Genomic DNA, 14,510 nt, shown 5'->3' with positions numbered 1-14,510 from the left:
AAACCATGTCGGGCTCAAACAAATAATATCCACACATAAGATATCCCAGAAATACAACAATAGATCCGACACACACGTTACATTAATGTTGGTCCATAACCTAGATCAACCGGGACCAGGTATAGGTCCACACACTTCAGCAATGATCTCCAAACACCAAGTCTCGAACATGATCACCAACAACATCCTGAAACTCCATCAGAAGTTGCACCAACACCAATTATGCAATGCATCAAAGATCTCCACCAAAACATCTGTCGATGAAACCCTCGCTGGAACCAAAAACCAATCTTCATAGCAAGCATGATAGCATCCAATCACTAGACCAAAATCAACTGACCAAATATGAGTATAAGAATTATGAACAAGTCAATTCCATCACTAGATTATACTGGAGTCAACCAGATCATGCCAGATCCAAGTTAAACAAAAACTACTTAATCTATCGGGACCAGAAGGGTGTCGCTAAAGAATCCAAACAACTAGTGTTGACATCATTGACAAAACATTAATGCAACACATAATCAATTCCACCAAATGGCCAACAATCTCCCCCTTTGGCATTGATGGCAACACTAGATGTGAAAAAAATTTAAGTACCAATAAATGCCAAACAAGTCTCACCCTATAAAATACAACCAACAGTCTCTTGCATATAGCTCTCAATATCAATGTATCTCCCTCTTTGAATAATATCTCTGTAAAGTTTTGAATTTCTTTTTCACATCACTATCTCTCCCCCTTTGACATCAATGCCAGAACTATGTCAGAAATGTCAAAGCAAAAACATAAGCCTTTGAATCTGAAAGCTGACTAATCCCCCTGAGCAATAGCATCCCACATCAGTGCTAGAATGAATAGTATCTCTGATAATGCATACCGGACTGATGCCAAACAACATCAATCAAGTCTCTGCCAGAGGGGCAGAAATCCCTAATCTGTCTCTCAGGTACTAAATGATAACTTAATGATCAACGAATAGTACCAAACCGGTATTGAGAGGGGGGGGTGAATCAGTACAGGAAAAAACTCAAGCTTAAACCGCTTTGTCAACCAACACTTATGCACTGATAGACAAACAGCAGCACTGGTCATTCAATAGAGTTCAACTGGCAAAACCCAGTGTAACTAAGACGAGTAAAAACCAGTTGACACTTATCTTGTCATATAATCTAACTCTTCATTTCCATTTCACTCTAATGCATGAATAGGCAATCTACCATCAAAGATGTACATATTAAAACAAGATCAACATGCATCACCACTTAATCAAAACACAATCATAACATCACACATGACACACATATTTTTCATGTGGAAACCCAACTAGGAAAAACCACGCTAGGGATGAATGCCCACAAGCTTGTTTTTGAACTCTTTGGAACTCTGCTCTGTTAGGAGCCTTGTTTGGTTAAAGACAGATACAATAGGTTCTGTTAGGAGCCGATCCTATTAGGGATCACCCGGTTAAAGGATGGCTACAATACCCGGTTAAGGTTTAAACCCTGTTAAGGGTACCTTGTTAGAGGATTTCAAGAACTCAATAGCTAAAGGATATCAATGACTCAGTAGCTTCGAGTTACCTTGTTATAGGATTTTCAACAAGCCAGTTAAGGCTACCCTATCAGGGGATTTCACAACTGTTGAAGTGGTTAAAGATCAACAGGTATATCAATGACCTGATAATAGCACTCAATGGCAATGCAGATCCACTTAAGCTCCTCTTCACCTTCTGCACTTACACTTTGTTGATATGACTTCTCTCTGGTCTGGCAAGAATCACGTATCTCTTCTCTTAGATATACACACACCACTTTTGCCAACAAACTCTGAAAGAATCACAACATCGACCTTATAGGACAACAGATAGGTCAGTAGCATAAACCCTAAATCCTAGTCCTGTTAGGTTAAGGAATTCAAATGGTTCAATCCTGACTATTGATCATACTATATTGAATGCAATAATCTTGATCCAATCTTAAGACATTCTCCATCATTCATTTTCCACCGATTTCATGGCGGCTGATAACCCATCACATGTTATCACTGTTTACAGACTTCACACATTCCTGAGGTAGATAGGAACACTCTTCTTTATGCAAGATCCTTCACGTGCACAAGGCTTACATGGCAGCACTATCTATTCTTCGTTATCATGCTAACTTCATCACATAAAGATCACCGATTGAGTCACACAAGCTTAAGATACTCCAACCAAAAATCCTAAAGTGGAAACTACCTACCAACCAGTAGTCATACAATGCTTCCATGTGTCGGTTCCCATGACTACATGCCAGTTCACCTTGACATGTTGGTTCACCTTGAAGAAATATATCGGTTTACTTTGGCATATATACTGGTTCTCACATATGTCGGTTCTCTCTTCATATCACATATTGACATCAATGACAACATACAATATCATTATGTCCTCATACCGGTTCACATAATGCCAACAATCTCCCCCTTTGGCATTGATGACAATATACAAAGATATCTTTCTGCAAACTCATCTTCTCCCCAATTTCTATAGATATCTTCTCCACTACACTTCTTCTCCCCCTTTGACAACAATACCAAAGTGATATGAAGATCAGTAAAAATAAATATATCTTACCATATCTTCAGGGTTTTGTTGGTTCTCAAAATTATAATTTTTAACTTAGGATATAAATTTTGCTCATTAATTTTGGCAAAATAAATTTGGAATAACATCATATTTGATTAATGATCACTCAACCAACTCAAACTCTTATTTTATTGTAGGTCTCTCTATGATTTCAATATTAATTGTTGTATGGTTTTTATTAACTTACAACCTGTGCCTCCTGCCTGTTCCCCTGCCTAGGCTGGTGTTGTCTGTGATGAGTGTTGTAGTGGGGGCCCTCTACAGGCTTCCCCATCTCTGGGGGCCCGTAATAATGTGATTCTTGCCTGTCCTTCTCCTTCTGTGGACCCTCTGGTGGAGGAATCTATCCATTTCCCTCCTTTGCCTCAATTTCACTATGATTCATTTTTTGTAGATGTGGAACCTTCCACATTCGTGGACAAACTCCTCAGTGGGAGCCCTGCTAAGATGAGGAAATCACCTGACATTCCCTTACCCCAAGTGGAATGTATGGTTAAAGAACATCAAGTGAATATTCTAGATATGCTGCTAAATATGACAATTGTAGAGCTTAGCCTTTCACTTGTTGGTAAGTTTCTGGCTTTTCTTCCTTCCTTGGAATAGGTAAAGAAGTGGGTGGAAACTAAGTGGAAAATGAAAGGTAGTGTTTCCATTACTGGTATGAAGAATAACCTATTTCTCTTAGCTTTTTCAATCAAGAGTATCTGGCTTGCAACCTATTGGATGGTCCTTGGGCTTATGGTAGCAACAAATTCATATCCTTGCGTAAATGGAATCCTAATCTATATCCATGGAAAGATTTAGGTGTTGTGGATCCTACATGGATCTGCCTCCCTAGTGTACCCCTATAGTTCTAGAATTTAGGGATTTTTAAGGGGATTTCTAATTCTTTTGGTAAATTTCTTGTGGTGGATCATATAATGCAAAGTAAGTATAGACTGCTCTTTGCTAGGATTTGTGTTAATGTGGCCATTAACACAATGTTGCTGACTAAAGTGGCACTCCTATCTAGGCTAGGCACTTGAATCCAACCTATTAAGTATGAAAATGCTAAAGCCTTCTGCCAAAATTACAACAAATATGGGTATCTTAGCTCATCTTGCAAGAAATAGGTGGGGACAAAGAAGAAACATCCCTTGGTCTCAGATATACTAGATGTGGAGAACGGAAAGACTCTTAGTGTTAGTTTGGATTTGGACAATTCCTCTTAATTCTACTCTATCTAATCTGGAGATTTAAAAAATGTAGCTCAGGACAAACAAGTGCATGTTTGCATTACCTCATCTTCAAAGGGTACTCAATCGAAAAGTGCAATCATACTACCACCTCTTGGAAATGTTTCTTGTTACAAGTAGGACATTGCCATGTCGAATGGGGAAATGGTGGTTGACCTAGGTCACAACCCTACTCATGTGGTGAACATGGCTAGAGTTGAAGAATATAAGGTGACATCAGAAAATGGTTCAATTAGCTTCATCCTTGAAAAATAAAATATCAATTTGGGGAATCAACTCTGGACCCTGAAGGAAAAAAGAAGAAGAGGTTTTATGAATCTTAAAAAGAATCTTTAGATTCTGGGGTTCTCTTCCACCCCCCCACTTGGGAAATTGAAAAATATGGTTCTCTAAAGAGGAAAATCATGAATGGGAGTTCACCCAGGTAACAACCAAGAACAAAAAGAAAAAGAAGGCAGATGTTAAGGGAGACAATAAGGTAGGGAGGCCTTCTCAGAAAGATGCAGCTTGGGAGGTAGCCGATGGATGGAAGAGGTGTTAGCGGTAGCCAAGAGGAAAGAATGAGAGTAGAGTGAATCATTCTTCATTGGAATAACAAACTTAATGACAAAACACAAATTTGGTAGACCGCAGCAATAAGATAGATAAGAAAATTAACAACACAATACACAACACCAAGATTTTGATGTGGAAAACCCAATTAAGGGAAAAACCATGGTGGGAACCTACCCAAAGTAAGATGATACTCTGTAGTAGTATGTGAAAATGTTACAATGGGGAATGCACATGCATTCTAGCACATTGCTTAGAGCTCACTTCTTAAATATAATGTCTAGGAAGGCTACTACCCTTAGGAAAGTCTCACTGACTTACAATAAGATTCAGACTGCAATCCACAAGAAATGAACTAAAAGAATAGCATCTCCAAATGCCTAATTATAGTTCTGGTTAAGCGCAAATGTCTTCCTTGCAACACCAATCTCACCACAAACTCAACACAGAAGGATAAATCACTTGTTCGCACACAAACCTCTCTCTAATAATGCACACGCAACATCGAAAACTAGACTACATGATTATATCACCTATATATATAATTTATCAAGCTTCATAACAAGGTCGGCTAAACCGCCAACCCTCAATTACAAAATTACATTACACGATACAAAGATTGACCACTAGACCAATATAATAGTTTACATATCATAACATGGCCCTAAATCAAATTCCCAAACACACAACTCCATCAGAAATCATGCCAAGATCAACCACAACATGCTACACCACCAAAAATATTGCATAATATGCAAATCATCATCGGTTGATAGAAATCACCAAAAACTCACACAACAATCAATGTGAATCGCTAAAACAAATAGGACATGACTAATAAACACTAGCAAGCATGTTAGAATCTTCCATAATAACTACACCAACACCACTTTTCAAATCTTCATCGGTCAACGTTTGAAAGCTCAAGAACACAACCAATCAGTAATTGTCACGAAGAAAGATAACTTATGGGGTACCAAATCATGATCCAATAGAAATGAAGATACACAAGACCATCCCAAGCAATATCCCAAATGATCAGCACTAGATATGATCACACCATAATATATTGAAGGATATATCAGACTCTACAAAATAGTGATCAACAAACCAACACTACATTTGAACCAAATTAGAAAATCTTCCCAATCTGTAATCACCAAAGCAAATCATAGGAGTATGTTGACATCAATGACATTAAGATATCCTAGCAGCAATAATGGACAACAATATCCAACAAGAGGACCTTGGAAGGTCTCTCTAAGAATAAGAAAAAGAAAACTTAATCTCATCCCAATCTTGGGATGTTGTTTCTACTCAAGACGAGTAGATTAGCTGCCATGTTTGTAGATGAAGATTTTATCCTGAAATGTGATGGGCTTGAATAACTCTATAAAACATCATATGTTAAAGTGTACGTTGATGGAACAAAAAGTTGAAATCCTTTTGATTTAGGAAACAAAAATGAAGAATGATTTTTTCCTTAAGGCTACCAATTCTTTCTTGGAATTTATCACCTTTTTAGCTAGTAACATCTAGGGGCATTGCCACTCTGTGGAACCCAGCCTCTTTTTATGATACTTTGATTCATTCTGCCAAAAATTTTCTTATAGTTAAGATGTTGGATCTTATGTCTTGTCTTGAATGTTTTTTTATAAATGTTTATGCCCCTAATGCTAGACCCCCCTAGGCCTTCCTCTGGTCTTTTTTGGATAGCCATATTTAGAACTAGGTGGCTTTTTTATGGATGGTTGCTAGATATTTGAACTCTCCCCTCTATCCTTCAGAGAAATTTTGAGCTATAGAAGACTACTCAAAGAGAATGAATGATTTGGCTGACTTTATTTTAGCTACGGGTTTCATGCACATCAATCACATTGGCTCCAAATTTACATGGTCTAATAGAAGACTTGGACAAAATCTCATTCAAGTCAGACTCGATAGGTTCTTGGATTTGAGTAATTGGAAATATTATGACCTCTTCTTTGTTTGCTCCTTTCCTAGTTCAATTTCTAATCATAATGCAATTCTTCTACCCATGAAAGACTCAAGGGAGAAAAAAATTCAATCCCTTTAGGTATGAGATAATGTGGTCTTATCATCTAGATTTCAGATCTTGAGTTGAGCAATGGTAGAATTTCCCAGTCGATGGCACCCCAATGTTTCATGTGGTCAAAAAATTGAAGATTCTAAAGGAAAAATTCAAAGGGGTGAATCGTTTGGGTGAATCGTTACTCATTTGGGAATATCTTTAAATAAAAGAAAGTCATTATTGCTAGCCTTAAGAGCATTCATAGGAAGATAGAAGACACTTGTGCTTCTGAGGGAGAAAGAAGGGAGGAGATTGCACTAAGATATCAATGGTTCAGGTTGAACAAGAAAGAAGAGGTATTTTGGAAACAAAAATCAAGAATACAATTGCTCATTACTGGAGATAAAAGCACCAAATTATTCCATTAATCAACCTTGAAGCACATAAGCAAACATAGGACTAGAAATCTTATTAAATATGATGGTTCGATGATTGAAAATGAGAAAGAGATGGCTGAGATGTTTATTAATTTTTTTTGTCTCAATAACTCAAATAACCAGAGCATCTCTCAAGACCCCAATGATTTTCTCGACACGATTCTGAGGTTATCACTGAAGGGGATCTATCTCTTTTGGTCTCCAAGGTTTCCCTCCAAGAGGTTAGGGATGTGGTGTTCTCCTTTGGTTGCTTCAATGCCCCTAGTACTTATGATTTCCCTTTGGTTTTTTTTCAAGATCATTGGGATATCGTTGTAGTTGATATCTACCATGTGGTGAAGAACTTCATTTGGTCAAGTAAACTCCTTGATCAAATCAACTCAACATTCATTGCCTTAATCCCCAAAAATGATAAGGTTATTTCCATTAAGGACTTTAGGCCTATTAGCTTGTGCAATACTTTGTATGAAATCATTTCTAAGGTTACAGTTAATAGGCTGAAACCTTTACTGGATAAGATAATTTGTGTTAATAAGAAATTTTTTGTCAAAGGGTAGCATATTTTGCATGCAGTTATTATTGCACATGAATTGGGTGACTTAATGGATACTAGTAAATTACCTTCTATGGCCTTCAAACTTGATATTTCAAAATCTTATAACAAAATCTCTTGGAACTTTCTATTTGAAGTTATAAGAAGGTTTGGATTCAAGGCTAAATTTATAAATTTGATAGTTCAATGTGTCATTACTCCGAAATTCCCCATGCTTCTAAATGGATCTCCCATGGGTTATTTTTCAAGTGGAAAAGGGCTCTGTCAGGGTGACCCATTGTCACCATATCTTTTCATTATAATTGCAGAGGTCCTTCGTAGAAATATTGATAAACCTAGAAGGAAAATAAAACTAAGGGGTGTTAGGGCTACTTCTACTCTGGGTCCTATTTTACACCAACAATTTGTTGATGATACCATCATATTCAGGGGAGCTTATGTCTTAGAAGAGAAATACGAGAAGATGACTCTACATAACTATGCTAAGATCTCAGGGTAACATATTAATTATGAAAAGAGAAAGGTCTTATTTTTTAATTTTAATCACAACCTTCAAGAGAAAATTACTAATATTCTATCTTGTCAAACTAGGCACTCTTCCAGATTCTTACCTAAGGTTACCCATCATTTCTAAATATCCTTCCTCTATCTTCTAGAATGGGATAGCTGAGAGGTTTCAAAAGAAGTTAGCTCGGTGGAAGGGGAAGCTACTTAGTTTGGCTGGGAAAATTCAATTAGTAAAATCTTTTCTCCAGAAAATTTCAATCTATTATCTTTCCCTCTTCATAATGCTAGGAGTTGTTGCTAACAGGATTGATAAGATCCAAAAATGATTCGTATGGACTGGAACCAAAGAAATAAATAGATTTTCCCCTGTGGCTTGGGATAAGGAAAGTTAAATCCTTTAATCGGCCCTTAATCTTGAAATTCGGTTGGTAGTTGACATAAGGGAATAAGGATTGGACAGATATAATAAGAGCTAAATAACTTAGTAATGATGGGAGTTGCTATTTCATAAATCAAATTGAATTACCCTTGGGATCCTTCATTTGGACCAATGTGGATAAAGCTAAAGCTATCCTTAAAAAGGGTGGAAAAAAGCTAATTGGAAATGGCAAAAAAAATGATTTCTAGGATGATGTGTGCATTAAAGGCCACACCCTCTCATAATTACCTCAATTTAGGAAAGTCAAGAAGATTCTGATTAAGAAATGTGGGAATTTGATGTAGGATTATAGTATATGGAAACATGACAAAGTGAAATGGAAGACCCTGGAAGAGGAGGTGCTTCAACAAGGAGATATCCTGGTCCAATACCATGACCAACTAGTTAGAGAGGCAAAATCTCTAACTTCTCTTTTATTGAATTGCACTTTCTTCTCCCCTTGTAGGGAGGATGAATGGGTCTAGTTGTGGTTTAAGCCCTTTGGAACCTTCTTGGTTAAGTCTACCTATCCTAATATTGAGGGAGAATCTATATAAACATTCAATTGGAAAAACATCTAGATTAAAGGCCTTATCCCAAAGATCAGTTTCTTCTAGTGGGATATCGCTCATGAAAGAATTCTGACGATAGACAATTTAAATAAAATAGGGTTTTCCTTAGTTAACAAGTGTGTGTTATGCTACAAGGACTTGGAGAGCATCAACCACTTGTTTTTGCATTTTTAGTATGTCAAGAAAATTTAGGATGATTTGTTAGGAGATTTAAAAATTAGTTCCAAAATTCTTCCAAAGAATATGAATGATCTTATGGAACAGTGGCCCCTAACCCCTTATACTCATCATGTTTCAAGAAATATGTGGCTCGAAATTCTGCCTATTATGGCTTGGAATATTTGAAAAGAACATAATAATAGAGTATTTAGGGATGAAGTAATAAGTAGTAAGGTGCAATTTAATATTATAAAGCGACAAGAAAAATAGAGAATTAATGTGAGTCAGCCACATATATCAAAAGTTATGCCAACTCTTCTAGACCTAATATTGAACAAGAAAGGGAGCATGAAGCATCATAAGGGATTGTAGAGGCTACATGATAGAAGGGTATTGTAGAAACCTTGGAAGGGGAACAAATAACAACTAGAAGCAATGGTTGCATGGATGGGTCTCATCCATCTACACCACCATAAGGGCATCAATGTGATTTTGGAAGGTGACTCAACTTGCTGTCAATTTCCTAAATGATACTATGGAAGCCCCTTAGGAGATAAGAGGGATTATTCAAAAGAGTAAAAATATACTTAGTGCATTTAGCAAAATAAAAGTGCAAAACTTGTATTAGGAAGGAAATGTGGCATCGGATGAGGCTACTAATCAAGAGTTAACAAAAAAAGGTTGGTGTTACTTTAATTATCCTGAGAGCTCGACGAGACTAAAAAATATTTTGGCCAAGGAGAGGGTAAAACCTTTCTTGGATGATATGGTCAATTACTCAAACTTGTAATGGTTGAGGCTTCCCTTTTTCTTTAACTTTCATGAGTGCCAAGAAATTTTATATTCAAATTACCCATCTAATATCCTACAATTGGATGAGTAGGATGTCTCTTGCCTCACTAATTGGGATGATGTGTAAGATGCCAAGTTGGTCTGTTGATGATAAGAATGTAATAAATTTGAAAGGTCAAGTTGGTTGTATGAGGCCATATATTTGCTACCTCATGGTGCTTAGCAAGGATAGTGATATCATTAGTGGGAAAGGTGGTGGTCTTGTTTCTCAAGGCCCACTTGTGTCCACAATGCAACTCATCAATCCAAAAATAACCTTTTCAAGGAGAATCTTTTAAAGGAAAAAGAAACTTCTAAAAATCTTAACAAGATTAGAAGCCACTTTCATATCTACTATTTATGCTATGTAAATAATAGGATAAATATGGGGGACCCTCTAAAAAGAACAAATCCAAATAATTGTGAAGAACTCTAGAATAACGAAGAGGTTTGGGAGCTCTTCCATAATGCGGGGATAACCCCTTTTTTCCTCAACATGAAGGGGTATAACTATGCAATTTTGTGCAAGTATTTGTAATTTCTGGAAAAATGGGGAAGTCATTGTGGAATGTATATCCTTCGTGGTGTCACTAGAGCTAATTGTAGAAGTTAAAGGGTTGAAGAATGTAGGGGAGAAATTGGAGAGGCGCATTAGTGGTGATGAACGCTCTACTCTCCCAAAATCCTATTCCATAGTTAGTTTTTTTGTAATGATATATTTCACATTAGAGGGTTATTACACTTTTAGTTCATGGGTACCATTTCCCCATCTTAAATCATATTAGGAACGGGGAAAGAATTAATCTTTCTTATTTCCCGTTTACCTCCTTAGATTCTTGTATTGCAAATGGAGTAAATCTACCACTCCACCAAGGTTTAATCTATCTAATATACAAATATTCCTTCGACCACTCCCCAAACTAAAGCAATCTGCTCTCTTTACCTAGTAATGTTGAGCCAAAAAAGAAAAATAGGGTTCCTCTATAAAAATTTAACTAATTGAATAAAAAGCCTCATGCTCACCCAATAGCACCCCCATTGTCGACCCCAGCTAGACCCAATCATTGATGTTATAGGAAATTGAGCTCCTAGAGGTTTCCCTCTGCAATATTAACCTAGATAAAAGGAAAGTGGACACTCCCAATATTAGCCCTTCAAAGCTTAAAAGACAGAGAAGTAATCTCTTAGGAAAAATATACAATTGATCTTGACCTGCACGACTGAGACAATGGGGAAGAGAATATATCGAAGAGGGAGAAGGAGGGTAGTTCGAAAGAGAGAAGATCTTCTCAAGGGAAAGAAGTTTTCTCTCGAGACAAATTAGATAGCCATAAATCATGAGGAGGCCTTTAATCTAGAGGAAATGGATGATATCTTCAACAAATATTTGGAGGATAAGGAGTTCCAAGATTAAGAAGAGGAACAAGAAGAATAGTTCAAGGAGGAGATGAAAGAAGAGAGCAAGTTCGAGGAGGACTCAAAGAATTATGAACCGAACTCACAACCTTTCAATCTTCAAGAGGATGTTGATATGTTCCCCTACTTGTTGGATGTGTCGTCAGACAAAGAAAATAGAAAAAACCTAGAAGATCAGATTATGTATCTTAAGGAGAGAATCTTGAACTTGGAAATAAAATTGATTATTACATGCAGCATTTTGGCAATATATGTGAGGCTTTTGGGGCACTATACACCATCGGTGACGATATTATGAGAAAGGTTGTCATGGGGGTCGTGCTAGGATAGAGCAAGATAAAGAAGAAGGAAAGGAAGCTAAAAAGGAAGGGAAGATGGAGAAGGACAATGAAGACATGGAGGACAATCAGGAGGATACCTGGGTCAATCAGGTTCACAAGCTTTTGTGAAATTGGTATCTAATTAACAACAATTAAGCTATTTTTCTTAGTTTTGGTTTTTCTTAATACTCTGCTTATGATATTTGTAGTTGTTAGTTTCTCTAATAGTATGAAGCATGCGCATCATATGAATTAGACTTTTATAATGATTATCCCAATAGTTAAATTACTTAGCCTTGTTAATATTCAAAAATACTTTTATATTTCTCAAGAGATGGTGGTTAATTAATACTAGTATATTTAGTTATGGTGGGTAATGATAGTGGCCTAGCCTCTCTTATATCACTATATCTCCCTCCTAAATATTCTCCTATTCATAAGAACACTTAGAGGAAAGAGGATGATAATTATAGGACATTTCTCAATTCTCTCCCTTTTGAGGATGAAGAATTCATGAATCATACTTGTCCATCTCCCAAGAGTGGTCCAAATCATGGGGATATTATAGTGCAAGAGGATGATTCTGTTAAGACTTCCTTTCATTACATGTTACCAACCATTCACTTTAATAACATCTCTTCTAGATATAAAGTATTTGTGAACCATGCTTGTCCCTCTCCTGAAAGGGGTCCTATCCATGAGGACAAGTTGGTACAAAAGAGGATATCACTATAAATGTTTTCAATGTACTCTCTCCTAAAAATGAAGCTTTAGTAAATAAAGATCCCAATCAAGTCAATTCTATCCATTCTCCTAGCTATGTGAAGCCTGAAATTGTTTTCCATCTTCATTGAGATACCCCTCAACATTTTAAAAAAATATTTTAGTTCTAAAAGGTGTTAGGAATCCAACTACACATGTCAAATACATTGTTAGACTTTGAAAAAGAACTCTATTAAAGAGATAGGATGAATTAACAACTTGATTATCATGTACTATCTTGAACACATATAACACTATAAACAACAAACAAGATCTAAATATTCTTCCTACTTATCAACCTTTTCTTCCTCCACTCCCTCATCATTCACAATGTGTTGGTAAGGAATATAATCTTGTTGAGTAACTTTGTGTTACTCTAGCTAATAGCTTGCTTGTGGATTTGATTCAAACTTCACCTATATACCATGGGATCCTCAAAGAATCCTTACATAAGGTAGTTATCTCACCTTCTAGACTAAATGATTTAGAAGCCCTTCTTGATCATATAAATGAAACAAAGATGGATATTATGTTCAAACAACACAAGTTGCTACCTTGAAATTTCAAAATTAGTATGATCTCCTCATGACTATTATGCTCATCAATGGGAATGTACTAACATGTACCTTAGTTGATAATGACTCAAGTCTTATTTTTTTAAGCAAATTTTGTTTGAATGGAATCAAAGTGGATACCTCCCTCATTAAATCTATTTCTTTATCTATTTGTTGCTTTAATAATGTCAGTAGATAGTTTCTAGGTACAATTACATTTCCTATTAAGCTAGGTCTAATAAACCTACCTATGAACCTATCCATGTCATGCTCGGTACTCTCAACTATAATATTCTTCTAGGTAGACCATGGCTCTATGTTATGCAAGTGGTCCCTTTGTGTCTTCATTTATCACTCAAATTTATTCATAATAACAAGATGTACACTCTAGAAGTTGATATAAAATTTAATAGTATGGTTAAAAAAGGAGTATTGTGTATATCTTCATTTAACACTATGATTCCTTCTACCACATATTCTCCTATTGATGATGCCTTCTTAGACAAAAATTGGTGTACTTTAGAATTTACACCCTCCTTTTGTGGAGAGTATAAAGTCCCCCAATTCAAATATGAAACCTCGATGGAACCATGCTTATCACTTATTCAAGCTTCTTCTAAATCAATTTCAGCCTCTTCTTATTCCAACACATGTTTTAATGCTGATTGGGGCCCTTTAGACTTCAACCTAATTGAAACTAAGAGTCAACCCTCTCCTCCTAATATTCTAACACCACTAAAAATACCACACCAGGTTTGGAAAATAATATGGAGTTTGATTTTAAATTCATTTTAAACATGAATATAATGGACATTGTTTAGGATGTGTATAATAGATTACTAAGGTCCATGTGAAATCTTCATTCCACTTATGAAAAGAAGATTTAGATTTCCGACCTCCTCCTTTATTGACATCCCTTCCCCAATATCTAATATACATATATATCTTTATCTCCAAACATTTTACCTAGGAAAGGGAGTATTTTGTTCAACCTTCTTCAAGCCAACTAGATTACTCTCCCTTTGAAGAAACAAAGAAAAAGGAACAAATAAAATCATGAAAATTAATCTGTTTGTTTGTATCATCAAATGCATGCATATTCAACTAATATATGTCATGTTTTTTAATGTAAAATTCAACAATTTATTCATTCTAGTATCATTCAGATGACAAGTGATAATAAGTGGCATCTTTCTCCTCTCCCTTTTAAATAACATTTATTTCATATTATGTTGTTCCTCACTATGTGACACTCGTAGCTTAACTTTTGAAGGCTCATTGTCATTCATGGCAATACAATTTAAGGTGAAATTGTACTTGGATAACAACATAATCTACTCTAATTATTCTTATTTGTATACTAGCAGTAAATAATAGTTTTCAAATATTTATCCTTCTTTAGGATCCACATTCCCTTTGTTAAGGTGTATCCTTCTTAAGGGCTTTCCTTTCTTGCACGAAATTGAGGACCTTTTCCTTTCTTGAAAGTCTAAATATATAAGATCATGTCCCCTTGGTGTTGAAAGTTTATAG

Source organism: Cryptomeria japonica, chromosome 7, assembly GCF_030272615.1.
Source record: "Cryptomeria japonica chromosome 7, Sugi_1.0, whole genome shotgun sequence".
Taxonomy (NCBI): domain Eukaryota; kingdom Viridiplantae; phylum Streptophyta; class Pinopsida; order Cupressales; family Cupressaceae; genus Cryptomeria; species Cryptomeria japonica.
This window is presented reverse-complemented; position numbering follows the sequence as displayed.